General features: G+C 41.3%; 1 protein-coding gene across 3 annotated transcripts in view; it reads left to right on the forward strand.

Annotated features, from left to right (window-relative positions):
- Nucleotides 1–12436, forward strand: part of LOC106572350 (uncharacterized) — a 91128-nt gene that overhangs the window by 24203 nt on the left and 54489 nt on the right. For all 3 annotated transcript variants that reach the window (XR_014379027.1, XR_014379026.1, XM_045694040.2), the window contains exon 2: nucleotides 5957–6075. The gene's annotated coding sequence lies outside the window, so the exon portion shown is untranslated. The remainder of the gene's footprint in view (nucleotides 1–5956; nucleotides 6076–12436) is intronic.

The following is a 12436-nucleotide window of genomic DNA, read 5'->3' on the forward strand; positions in this document are numbered from 1 at the left end:
AAGTCTGTCCATAATAAAGCACTGCTCTGCCTTCTTAACAACACTATCAACAAGGCAGGTCCTACAGGCCCTAGTTTCTACCTTCTTAACAACACTATCAACAAGGCAGGTCCTACAGGCCCTAGTTTCTACCTTCTTAACAACACTATCAACAAGGCAGGTCCTACAGGCTCTAGTTTCTACCTTCTTAACAACACTATCAACAAGGCAGGTCCTACAGGCCCTAGTTTTGTCGCACCTGCTCTAGGTAAAGACATTATCATTAGTAGACTTAGTATAGCAGCCTTGTATAACCATCATGTCATTATCATTAGTAGACTTAATATAGCAGCCTTGTTTAACCACCATGTCATTATCATTAGTAGACTTAGTACAGAACCACCATGTCATTATCATTAGTAGACTTAATATAGCAGCCTTGTATAACCACCATGTCATTATCATTAGTAGACTTAGTACAGAACCACCATGTCATTATCATTAGTACACTTAGTATAGAACCACCATGTCATTATCATTAGTAGACTTAGTATAGCAGCCTTGTATAACTACCAGGTCATTATCATTAGTAGACTTAATATAGCAGCCCTGTTTAACCACCATGTCATTATCATTAGTAGACTTAGTATAGAACCACCATGTCATTATCATTAGAAGACTTAGTATAGCAGTCTTGTATAACCACCATGGAGCTGTAGGCCTTAGAGCACATCCTGTTTAGTCTTAATACCGTAACTTACTGAGGACTAAATTTCAATACTTCTACAGGCTACTGTATCAATCAATAATTTATTTATTTGTTCATGTCATAACACAGCATATGAGTCATTCATGCTTTAAAATAAAGCGACCATTGAATAATTAGCATAAACAATAAATAGGCCTAAACCGTTCCCTTTTCGTAAATTGCAATCAAAATTGTTTTTAGTCTGCAGTAATAAAGGCTTTACAAAAACAAAAAAACAAAAAAAACTTTACAACAGACTCTCTGGCACGCTTATCATTTATTTAGTGTTTTTTTACATTGTTTCAAACAGTCTGAACAATGATATTGTAATCTATACAGCACCTGTTTGACACACATAATATGCACGCAGAACTTGCTCCTTACCTTCTTTGTCTTGATCTCCAGTATTTTCCACAACTAGTCACATTTCTTCCGTACATCAGACTTCCCCTTTACCTCCTGAGCAACCAGTAAACATTCCCCCCGTTGCGAGTTTATTTGTCGAGTCCTCTGCATCCATCTTGCTGTCACGTGTGTTATCGTTTTCGTAGTTTGTTAGAACCAATTAATTGATGTGATTAGGATATGCTATATAGGTCAGGCTCTATTGGTCACGTGCATGCGATGCATACATGCGTCACATAAAGAGAGCAAGTGTTGAGGGAATAGGGAATGTTTTTCCTAAACGAATTAGGGATTTCGGTAACATAACTTTTCATTCAGAAGTGGCTGTAATTATGTAGCAGCTTCAGCAACAAGGACAGCGCTATAAACACTGTTGATGTTCTGTGGTGGTCGCTGCAGCAGGGATGAGAGAGAGAGAGACAATGGGTGCTAATCACAGTCACAGGGAGGAGAGAGAGAGAGACAATGGGTGCTAGTCACAGTCACAGGGAGGAGAGAGAGAGAGACAATGGGTGCTAGTCACAGTCACAGGGAGGAGAGAGAGAGAGACAATGGGTGCTAGTCACAGTCACAGGGAGGAGAGAGAGAGAGACAATGGGTACTAGTCACAGTCACAGGGAGGAGAGAGAGAGACAATGGGTGCTAGTCACAGTCACAGGGAGGAGAGAGAGAGACAATGGGTGCTAGTCACAGTCACAGGGATGAGAGAGAGACAATGGGTGCTAGTCACAGTCACAGGGAGGAGAGAGAGAGACAATGGGTGCTTGTCACAGTCACAGGGAGGAGAGAGAGACAATGGGTGCTAGTCACAGTCACAGGGAGGAGAGAGAGAGAGACAATGGGTGCTAGTCACAGTCACAGGGAGGAGAGAGAGACAATGGGTGCTAGTCACAGTCACAGGGAGGAGAGAGAGACAATGGGTGCTAGTCACAGTCACAGGGAGGAGAGAGAGACAATGGGTGCCAGTCACACAGTCACTCGCTGTCATTTAGCTTAATTTTTTTAACACAGCACATAAAGTCTGAGCCAGGCCCAGCACAATCAAATCAATTGCGGTCGGACTCCCTCTAGTCATTTGTGTGTCTTAATTATCTACTCAAACAGTTTGCTTAAAGCATCAGACATAGGATGTGTCTATATATGGAAAAATCCACATTTATAAATGTTGACCAAACTATTGGGTCGAAAGAACAGACGGACTCTTTTTGTCGGGGACAGCCCTAATTTAAACTCACAGGTACCTACAACACTACACTGTGTTTTACCTCAGTTAGTTTGGTTACCTCTACACTGTGTTTTACCTCAGTTAGTTTGGTTACCTCTACACTGTGTTTTACCTCAGTTAGTTTGGTTACCTCTACACTGTGTTTTACCCCAGTTAGTTTGGTTACCTCTACACTGTGTTTTACCTCAGTTAGTTTGGTTACCTCTACACTGTGTTTTACCTCAGTTAGTTTGGTTACCTCTACACTGTGTTTTACCTCAGTTAGTTTGGTTACCTCTACACTGTGTTTTACCCCAGTTAGTTTGGTTACCTCTACACTGTGTTTTACCTCAGTTAGTTTGGTTACCTCTACACTGTGTTTTACCTCAGTTAGTTTGGTTACCTCTACACTGTGTTTTACCTCAGTTAGTTTGGTTACCTCTACACTGTGTTTTACCTCAGTTAGTTTGGTTACCTCTACACTGTGTTTTACCCCAGTTAGTTTGGTTACCTCTACACTGTGTTTTACCTCAGTTCGTTTGGTTACCTCTACACTGTGTTTTACCTCAGTTAGTTTGGTTACCTCTACACTGTGTTTTACCTCAGTTAGTTTGGTACCTCTACACAGTGTTTTACCCCAGTTAGTTTGGTTACCTCTACACTGTGTTTTACCTCAGTTCGTTTGGTTACCTCTACACTGTGTTTTACCTCAGTTAGTTTGGTTACCTCTACACTGTGTTTTACCCCAGTTAGTTTGCTTTGCACACATTCAGATGTGTTGACAGTATTCCAAGCCGCTCTGTGTCTCATACTGTTGATGGTCTGGTCAGTTTACCATACTGTTGATGGACTGGTCAGTTTACCATACTGTTGATGGTCTGGTCAGTTTACCATACTGTTGATGGCCTGGTCAGTTTACCATACTGTTGATGGCCTGGTCAGTTTACCATACTGTTGATGGTCTGGTCAGTTTACCATACTGTTGATGGCCTGGTCAGTTTACCATACTGTTGATGGCCTGGTCAGTTTACCATACTGTTGATGGCCTGGTCAGTTTACCATACTGTTGATGGCCTGGTCAGTTTACCATACTGTTGATGGCCTGGTCAGTTTACCATACTGTTGATGGTCTGGTCAGTTTACCATACTGTTGATGGCCTGGTCAGTTTACCATACTGTTGATGGCCTGGTCAGTTTACCATACTGTTGATGGTCTGGTCAGTTTACCATACTGTTGATGGTCTGGTCAGTTTACCATACTGTTGATGGCTTGGTCAGTTTACCATACTGTTGATGGTCTGGCCTGGTCAGTTTACCATACTGTTGATGGTCTGGCCTGGTCAGTTTACCATACCGTTGATGGACTGGTCAGTTTACCATACTGTTGATGGCCTGGTCTGGTCAGTTTACCATACTGTTGATGGACTGGTCAGTTTACCATACTGTTGATGGTCTGGTCAGTTTACCATACTGTTGATGGTCTGGTCAGTTTACCATACTGTTGATGGCCTGGTCAGTTTACCATACTGTTGATGGCCTGGTCAGTTTACCATACTGTTGATGGCCTGGTCAGTTTACCATACTGTTGATGGTCTGGTCAGTTTACCATAGTGTTGATGGCCTGGTCAGTTTACCATACTGTTGATGGCCTGGTCAGTTTACCATACTGTTGATGGACTGGTCAGTTTACCATACTGTTGATGGCCTGGTTAGTTTACCATACTGTTGATGGACTGGTCTGGTCAGTTTACCATACTGTTGATGGTCTGGTCAGTTTACCATACTGTTGATGGACTGGTCAGTTTACCATACTGTTGATGGTCTGGTCAGTTTACCATACTGTTGATGGCCTGGTCAGTTTACCATACTGTTGATGGCCTGGTCAGTTTACCATACTGTTGATGGCCTGGTTAGTTTACCATACTGTTGATGGTCTGGCCTGGTCAGTTTACCATGCTGTTGATGGCCTGGTCAGTTTACCATACTGTTGATGGTCTGGCCTGGTCAGTTTACCATGCTGTTGATGGTCTGGTCAGTTTACCATACTGTTGATGGTCTGGTCAGTTTACCATACTGTTGATGGCCTGGTCAGTTTACCATACTGTTGATGGTCTGGTCAGTTTACCATACTGTTGATGGTCTATACATTTTTAAAGATTATTTTAAAGATTTTTCAAGTATAAATTACAACATTTACCATAGATTGCCATGGATGACGTGTTATTTCCCAAATCAACAAAGCTTCCGGTAACGTTGGTGATGTACCTGTAGCTTTGCAACCCTAGTGACAGCTGTGGAAATAGTTTTAGAAATACGTTTTATGGATCGATTGTAAGGATTCTGTTCTGTCAAGATGGGGACATAGTTCTGTACCCAGACCCATAAAGATATCTAAAGATCGCCGGTCAATAACATTGATTTGGATTTGATATTAGTTTATTATTCTGAATTATCATGTTTCTACTTGAGGTATTTTTTGTTGTTGCTTTGTAACATTCCAAACCTCATTGTTCCTCATCGAAAAATGTCCTGCTTGTGAACCTGCATCAACAGTAACTCCTGATTGGTTTTAGACTAATGTCCCAAACTTTTATATGTATCCACACCTTTCTGTGCTTCGGTCATTACGAATGGGTGTGTGTGAATTGGGTGTGTCTGAAATGGGTGTGTCTGAAATGGGTGTGTGTGAAATGGGTGTGTCTGGAATGGGTGTGTCTGAAATGGGTGTGTGTGAAATGGGTGTGTCTGGAATGGGTGTGTCTGAAATGGGTGTGTCTGAAATGGGTGTGTCTGAAATGGGTGTGTCTGAAATGGGTGTGTCTGAAATGGGTGTGTGTGAAATGGGTGTGTCTGGAATGGGTGTGTCTGAAATGGGTGTGTGTGAAATGGGTGTGTCTGGAATGGGTGTGTCTGAAATGGGTGTGTGTGAAATGGGTGTGTCTGGAATGGGTGTGTCTGAAATGGGTGTGTCTGAAATGGGTGTGTCTGAAATGGGTGTGTGTGAAATGGGTGTGTCTGGAATGGGTGTGTCTGAAATGGGTGTGTGTGAAATGGGTGTGTCTGGAATGGGTGTGTCTGAAATGGGTGTGTGTGAAATGGGTGTGTCTGGAATGGGTGTGTCTGGAATGGGTGTGTCTGGAATGGGTGTGTCTGAAATGGGTGTGTCTGAAATGGGTGTCTGGAATGGGTGTGTCTGGAATGGGGGTGTCTGAAATGGGTGTGTCTGGAATGGGTGTGTCTTAAATGGGTGTGTCTGAAATGGGTGTGTCTGGAATGGGTGTGTCTGAAATGGGTGTGTCTGGAATGGGTGTGTCTGAAATGGGTGTGTCTGGAATGGGTGTGTCTGAAATGGGTGTGTCTGAAATGGGTGTGTGTGAAATGGGTGTGTGTGAAATGGGTGTGTCTGAAATGGGTGTGTCTGGAATGGGTGTCTGGAATGTATGTGTCTGAAATGGGTGTCTGAAATGTGTGTGTCTGGAATGGGTGTGTCTGGAATGTATGTCTCTGAAATGGGTGTGACAACAACAACTTTTGTCGTTTTTAAAGAATGTCCCTGGTGTCCATGGTAACCCCAGGCAATGGGCCAGTATATCTGACCTCTGACCTTGTGTTTCCACCAGCCAATAGGGGCTCAGAGAGAGACCAGAGAGACATTACCCCCCCTTCACTGATACAGCTGACAGAACTACCGGGGGACAAAGTGAACATACGCTGGGAGACTATTTCACTAGACGAACAGGTAACCTAACACACACACACACACACACACACACACACACACACACACACACACACACACACACACACACACACACACACACACACACACACACACACACACACACACACACACACACACACCGGAACAACACAATAAATACCAAGTATCTTTATTATTGTTCTTGAAAGACAGCCAAATGTTACTTTCCCTGGCAGATAGCTATCTTGTCTTGGGGTTACTGGCCTCTTGGTTACCATCAGAGAGGGGTAACAGGGGTAAAAGGGGGTCTGGTTACCATCAGAGAGGGGTAACAGGGGTAAAAGGGGGTCTGGTTACCATCAGAGAGGGGTAACAGGGGGTCTGGTTACCATCAGAGAGGGGTAACAGGGGGTCTGGTTATCATCAGAGAGGGGTAACAGGGGTAACAGGGGGTCTGGTTACCATCAGAGAGGGGTAACAGGGGGTCTGGTTACCATCAGAGAGGGGTAACAGGGGGTCTGGTTATCATCAGAGAGGGGTAACAGGGGGTCTGGTTATCATCAGAGAGGGGTAACAGGGGGTCTGGTTATCATCAGAGAGGGGTAACAGTGGGTCTGGTTACCATCAGAGAGGGGTAACAGGGGGTCTGGTTACCATCAGAGAGGGGTAACAGGGGGACTGGTTATCATCAGAGAGGGGTAACAGGGGGTCTGGTTATCATCAGAGAGGGGTAACAGGGGTAACAGGGGGTCTGGTTATCATCAGAGAGGGGTAACAGGGGGTCTGGTTACCATCAGAGAGGGGTAACAGGGGGTCTGGTTATCATCAGAGAGGGGTAACAGGGGGTCTGGTTATCATCAGAGAGGGGTAACAGGGGGTCTGGTTACCATCAGAGAGGGGTAACAGTGGGTCTGGTTACCATCAGAGAGGGGTAACAGGGGGTCTGGTTATCATCAGAGAGGGGTAACAGGGGGTCTGGTTATCATCAGAGAGGGGTAACAGGGGGACTGGTTATCATCAGAGAGGGGTAACAGGGGGTCTGGTTACCATCAGAGAGGGGTAACAGGGGGTCTGGTTATCATCAGAGAGGGGTAACAGGGGGTCTGGTTACCATCAGAGAGGGGTAACAGTGGGTCTGGTTACCATCAGAGAGGGGTAACAGGGGGTCTGGTTATCATCAGAGAGGGGTAACAGGGGGTCTGGTTATCATCAGAGAGGGGTAACAGGGGGACTGGTTATCATCAGAGAGGGGTAACAGGGGGTCTGGTTACCATCAGAGAGGGGTAACAGGGGGTCTGGTTATCATCAGAGAGGGGTAACAGGGGGTCTGGTTACCATCAGAGAGGGGTAACAGGGGGTCTGGTTACCATCAGAGAGGGGTAACAGGGGGTCTGGTTATCATCAGAGAGGGGTAACAGGGGGACTGGTTATCATCAGAGAGGGGTAACAGGGGGTCTGGTTACCATCAGAGAGGGGTAACAGGGGGTCTGGTTATCATCAGAGAGGGGTAACAGGGGTAACAGGGGGTCTGGTTATCATCAGAGAGGGGTAACAAGGGGTCTGGTTATCATCAGAGAGGGGTAACAGGGGGACTGGTTATCATCAGAGAGGGGTAACAGGGGGTCTGGTTACCATCAGAGAGGGGTAACGGGTAACAGTGGGTCTGGTTACCATCAGAGAGGGGTAACAGGGGTAACAGGGGGTCTGGTTATCATCAGAGAGGGGTAACAGGGGGACTGGTTATCATCAGAGAGGGGTAACAGGGGGTCTGGTTACCATCAGAGAGGGGTAACAGGGGGTCTGGTTATCATCAGAGAGGGGTAACAGGGGTAACAGGGGGTCTGGTTATCATCAGAGAGGGGTAACAAGGGGTCTGGTTATCATCAGAGAGGGGTAACAGGGGGTCTGGTTATCATCAGAGAGGGGTAACAGGGGTAACAGGGGGTCTGGTTATCATCAGAGAGGGGTAACAGGGGGTCTGGTTACCATCAGAGAGGGGTAACAGGGGGTCAGGTTATCATCAGAGAGGGGTAACAGGGGGTCTGGTTATCATCAGAGAGACACACTGTAGAAGAAGGATATCTATCCCAATCTATTCTCTCCATTCCTGTCTGGTCTGTCTGCACCTGGTCTGGTCTGTCTGCACCTGTTCTGGTCTGTCTGCACCTGGTCTGGTCTGTCTGCACCTGGTCTGGTCTCTCTGCACCTGGTCTGGTCTGTCTGCACCTGTTCTGGTCTGTCTGCACCTGGTCTGGTCTCTCTGCACCTGGTCTGGTCTGTCTGCACCTGTTCTGGTCTGTCTGCACCTGTTCTGGTCTCTCTGCACCTGTTCTGGTCTGTCTGCACCTGTTCTGGTCTGTCTGCACCTGGTCTGGTCTGTCTGGCTGTGGGTGCACCTGGTCTGGTCTATCTGGCTGTGGGTGCACCTAGTCTGGTCTGTCTGCACCTGGTCTGTCTGCACCTGGTCTGGTCTGTCTGCACCTGGTCTGCTGGTCTGGTCTGTCTGCACCTGGTCTGGTCTGTCTGCACCTGGTCTTGTCTGTCTGCACCTGGTCTGGTCTGTCTGCACCTGGTCTGGTCTGTCTGCACCTGGTCTGGTCTGTCTGCAGCTGGTCTGGTCTGTCTGCACCTGGTCTGGTCTGTCTGCACCTGGTCTGGTCTGTCTGCAGCTGGTCTGGTCTGTCTGCACCTGGTCTGGTCTGTCTGGAAGGTTGAGATTCACCCACAACTGGGGAAAGCTATTTGAAATGATGTCATCTTTATTCTCCCTCGGCAATCTCACCTAGTTCTCCCTTAGGGCAGTGCCATTTCAAACCGTTTTTCCCCCCGACCGGGAAACGTGTGCTCCCTCAACAACAGACAACAGACTGCGGACAGAGTATTTATAAAGACACTCACAGTGACTCAATCTAGCATGAGCCCACACCATGATGTGTCTGAGATCTCGCTCTGTTGAAGTGTGCTGGAATGTTCAAGTCAACATGTATGAGTTTATTCAGTTTACAAACCAAGGTTTCTGTATTAGGAAGGAATAGAAGGCTTTCCTTTCTTTCATTGATCTTTATAGCCACGCACAGACTGTCGATAATGACTGGGCTTTCATCTCACACACCAGACTTTAAAGGTACGTAGAATTTGCAATAATCAGAGTCAGACTTGTCTGGTGCGATGACTTTATGTTTGACTAAATCCATCTTTATTAAGCCCTGAGCGATTAGTGTTTTTTTTTTTTAGGTCGGTTCGGTTTCAGTTCGATTATTAAAAAATAATCAGAATTTATTTTTTATGTTTTACATGAAATGCACTATGCATTTTGTGGGATGAATGCTGTAACAACACAGAATACAACAATGAATAAAAGACCCATGATGGTAGTGACTGTCCATTACTGCTGATCACTTATTAACCAACACTTATTCACATTACTTTAATAAAAGATTTCAGTTGTTGTGTATATTACATTAGTTTTATTTGATAACTTTATTATTTAATTCCAAGTCATCATCTCATCTCTATAGAGCTGCTGTCTGACTAAATGACTATTTTAGTAGTTCTTCAAAGCAACTGTTCTCTTATGTAACCCCTGTTGATCGCACATTCTTCTGTCTATTACATAACAGGCTTTAAAAAAAAACACAGACCGAACAAGCAATGGATTATGGTTATTGTAGTTAATTAGCACGTTTTCTGCTTTAAATTACTTAGAACATTGGTCTGTTGGAAACTACAACTCCCTAGTACATCGCACAGTTTACGCATCATCCGATTTATCTCTAGAGAAAAACTGCGCAATGTGCACATTGAGCAAAACATTTAAAAAATAATAATAAAAATAATGAAATGTAATTCAAATAATTGAACCTACTTAGGTCAATTAGTTGTTTATAAAATGGAAAAATAAGCAACATTTACGTTAAGCACTAATATTTATTCAGGTATTGTGTTAAAAATAATAAAAACTGAACTATATAAAAATGTTACCACGCCAATGTTACCACGCACATGAATCTAAAAATAGCCTAAAGAGTCCTTCGTATTGTCGAGTACTAGTGGGTAACTAGCCCCCTGGGGAAACCACAGTATTATACCACTGTATTATACCACTGTGTTATACCACTGTATTATATTACTGTATTATACCACTGTATTATATTACTGTATTATATTACTGTATTATACCACTGTATTATATTACTGTATTATACCACTGTGTTATACCACTGTATTATATTACTGTATTATATTACTGTATTATATTACTGTATTATATTACTGTATTATACCACTGTAATATACCACTGTATTATATTACTGTATTATATTACTGTATTATACCACTGTGTTATACCACTGTGTTATACCACTGTATTATACCACTGTATTATATTACTGTATTATATTACTTTATTATACCACTGTATTATATTACTGTATTATATTACTGTATTATATTACTGTATTATACCACTGTGTTATACCACTGTGTTATACCACTGTATTATACCACTGTATTATATTACTGTATTATATTACTGTATTATATTACTGTATTATACCACTGTATTATATTACTGTATTATATTACTGTATTATACCACTGTATTATACCACTGTATTATACCACTGTATTATATTACTGTATTATATTACTGTATTATACCACTGTGTTATACCACTGTGTTATACCACTGTATTATACCACTGTATTATATTACTGTATTATATTACTGTATTATATTACTGTATTATACCACTGTATTATATTACTGTATTATATTACTGTATTATACCACTGTATTATATTACTGTATTATACCACTGTGTTATACCACTGTATTATATTACTGTATTATATTACTGTATTATATTACTGTATTATATTACTGTATTATACCACTGTAATATACCACTGTATTATATTACTGTATTATATTACTGTATTATACCACTGTGTTATACCACTGTGTTATACCACTGTTTTATACCACTGTATTATATTACTGTATTATATTACTTTATTATACCACTGTGTTATACCACTGTGTTATACCACTGTATTATATTACTGTATTATATTACTGTATTATACCACTGTATTATATTACTGTATTATATTACTGTATTATACCACTGTATTATATTACTGTATTATACCACTGTGTTATACCACTGTATTATATTACTGTATTATATTACTGTATTATACCACTGTATTATATTACTGTATTATACCACAGTATTATACCACTGTATTATATTACTGTATTATACCACAGTATTATACCACTGTATTATATTACTGTATTATACCACTGTATTATATTGCTGTATTATATTACTGTATTATACCACTGTGTTATACCACTGTGTTATACCACTGTATTATATTACTGTATTATATTACTGTATTATACCACTGTATTATATTACTGTATTATATTACTGTATTATACCACTGTATTATATTACTGTATTATATTACTGTATTATACCACTGTATTATATTACTGTATTATATTACTGTATTATACCACTGTATTATATTACTGTATTATACCACTGTGTTATACCACTGTATTATATTACTGTATTATATTACTGTATTATACCACTGTATTATATTACTGTATTATACCACAGTATTATACCACTGTATTATATTACTGTATTATACCACAGTATTATACCACTGTATTATATTACTGTATTATATTACTGTATTATACCACTGTATTATATTACTGTATTATATTACTGTATTATACCACTGTGTTATACCACTGTATTATACCACTGTATTATATTACTGTATTATATTACTGTATTATACCACTGTATTATATTACTGTATTATATTACTGTATTATACCACTGTGTTATACCACTGTATTATACCACTGTATTATATTACTGTATTATATTACTGTATTATATTACTGTATTATACCACTGTAATATACCACTGTATTATACCACTGTATTATACCACAGTAATATACCATTGTATTATATTACTGTATTATATTACTGTATTATACCACAGTAATATACCACTGTATTATATTACTGTATTATACCACCTACACTCCCTCTACTTGGTGATCAGCTGATTTAGGTTGTGGATGGGCTGCACGGTGGGCTTCAGAGCTGCCAATAGAACAGACCAAAACCTGACTAACAGCTTTCAGACTGGTACTTGAAAGCTGATGAATAATGTAAATGAAAATGATTTTTTTCAAGGCACTTACCTGCATTAAATATATTTCTCTAAGTATAGGTTTGGGACCAGTTAACTGGCATGACCCTCCTTAAATGACAGAAACCAACACAACATACCCTTTCTCGTGACTTTATTTTCATTGTAGGTATTTTATTAAGACATTAAAAAATCTTCACAATG

The sequence above is a fragment of the Salmo salar genome, chromosome 01, assembly GCF_965601325.2.
Source record: "Salmo salar chromosome 01, fSalSal1, whole genome shotgun sequence".
Taxonomy (NCBI): domain Eukaryota; kingdom Metazoa; phylum Chordata; class Actinopteri; order Salmoniformes; family Salmonidae; genus Salmo; species Salmo salar.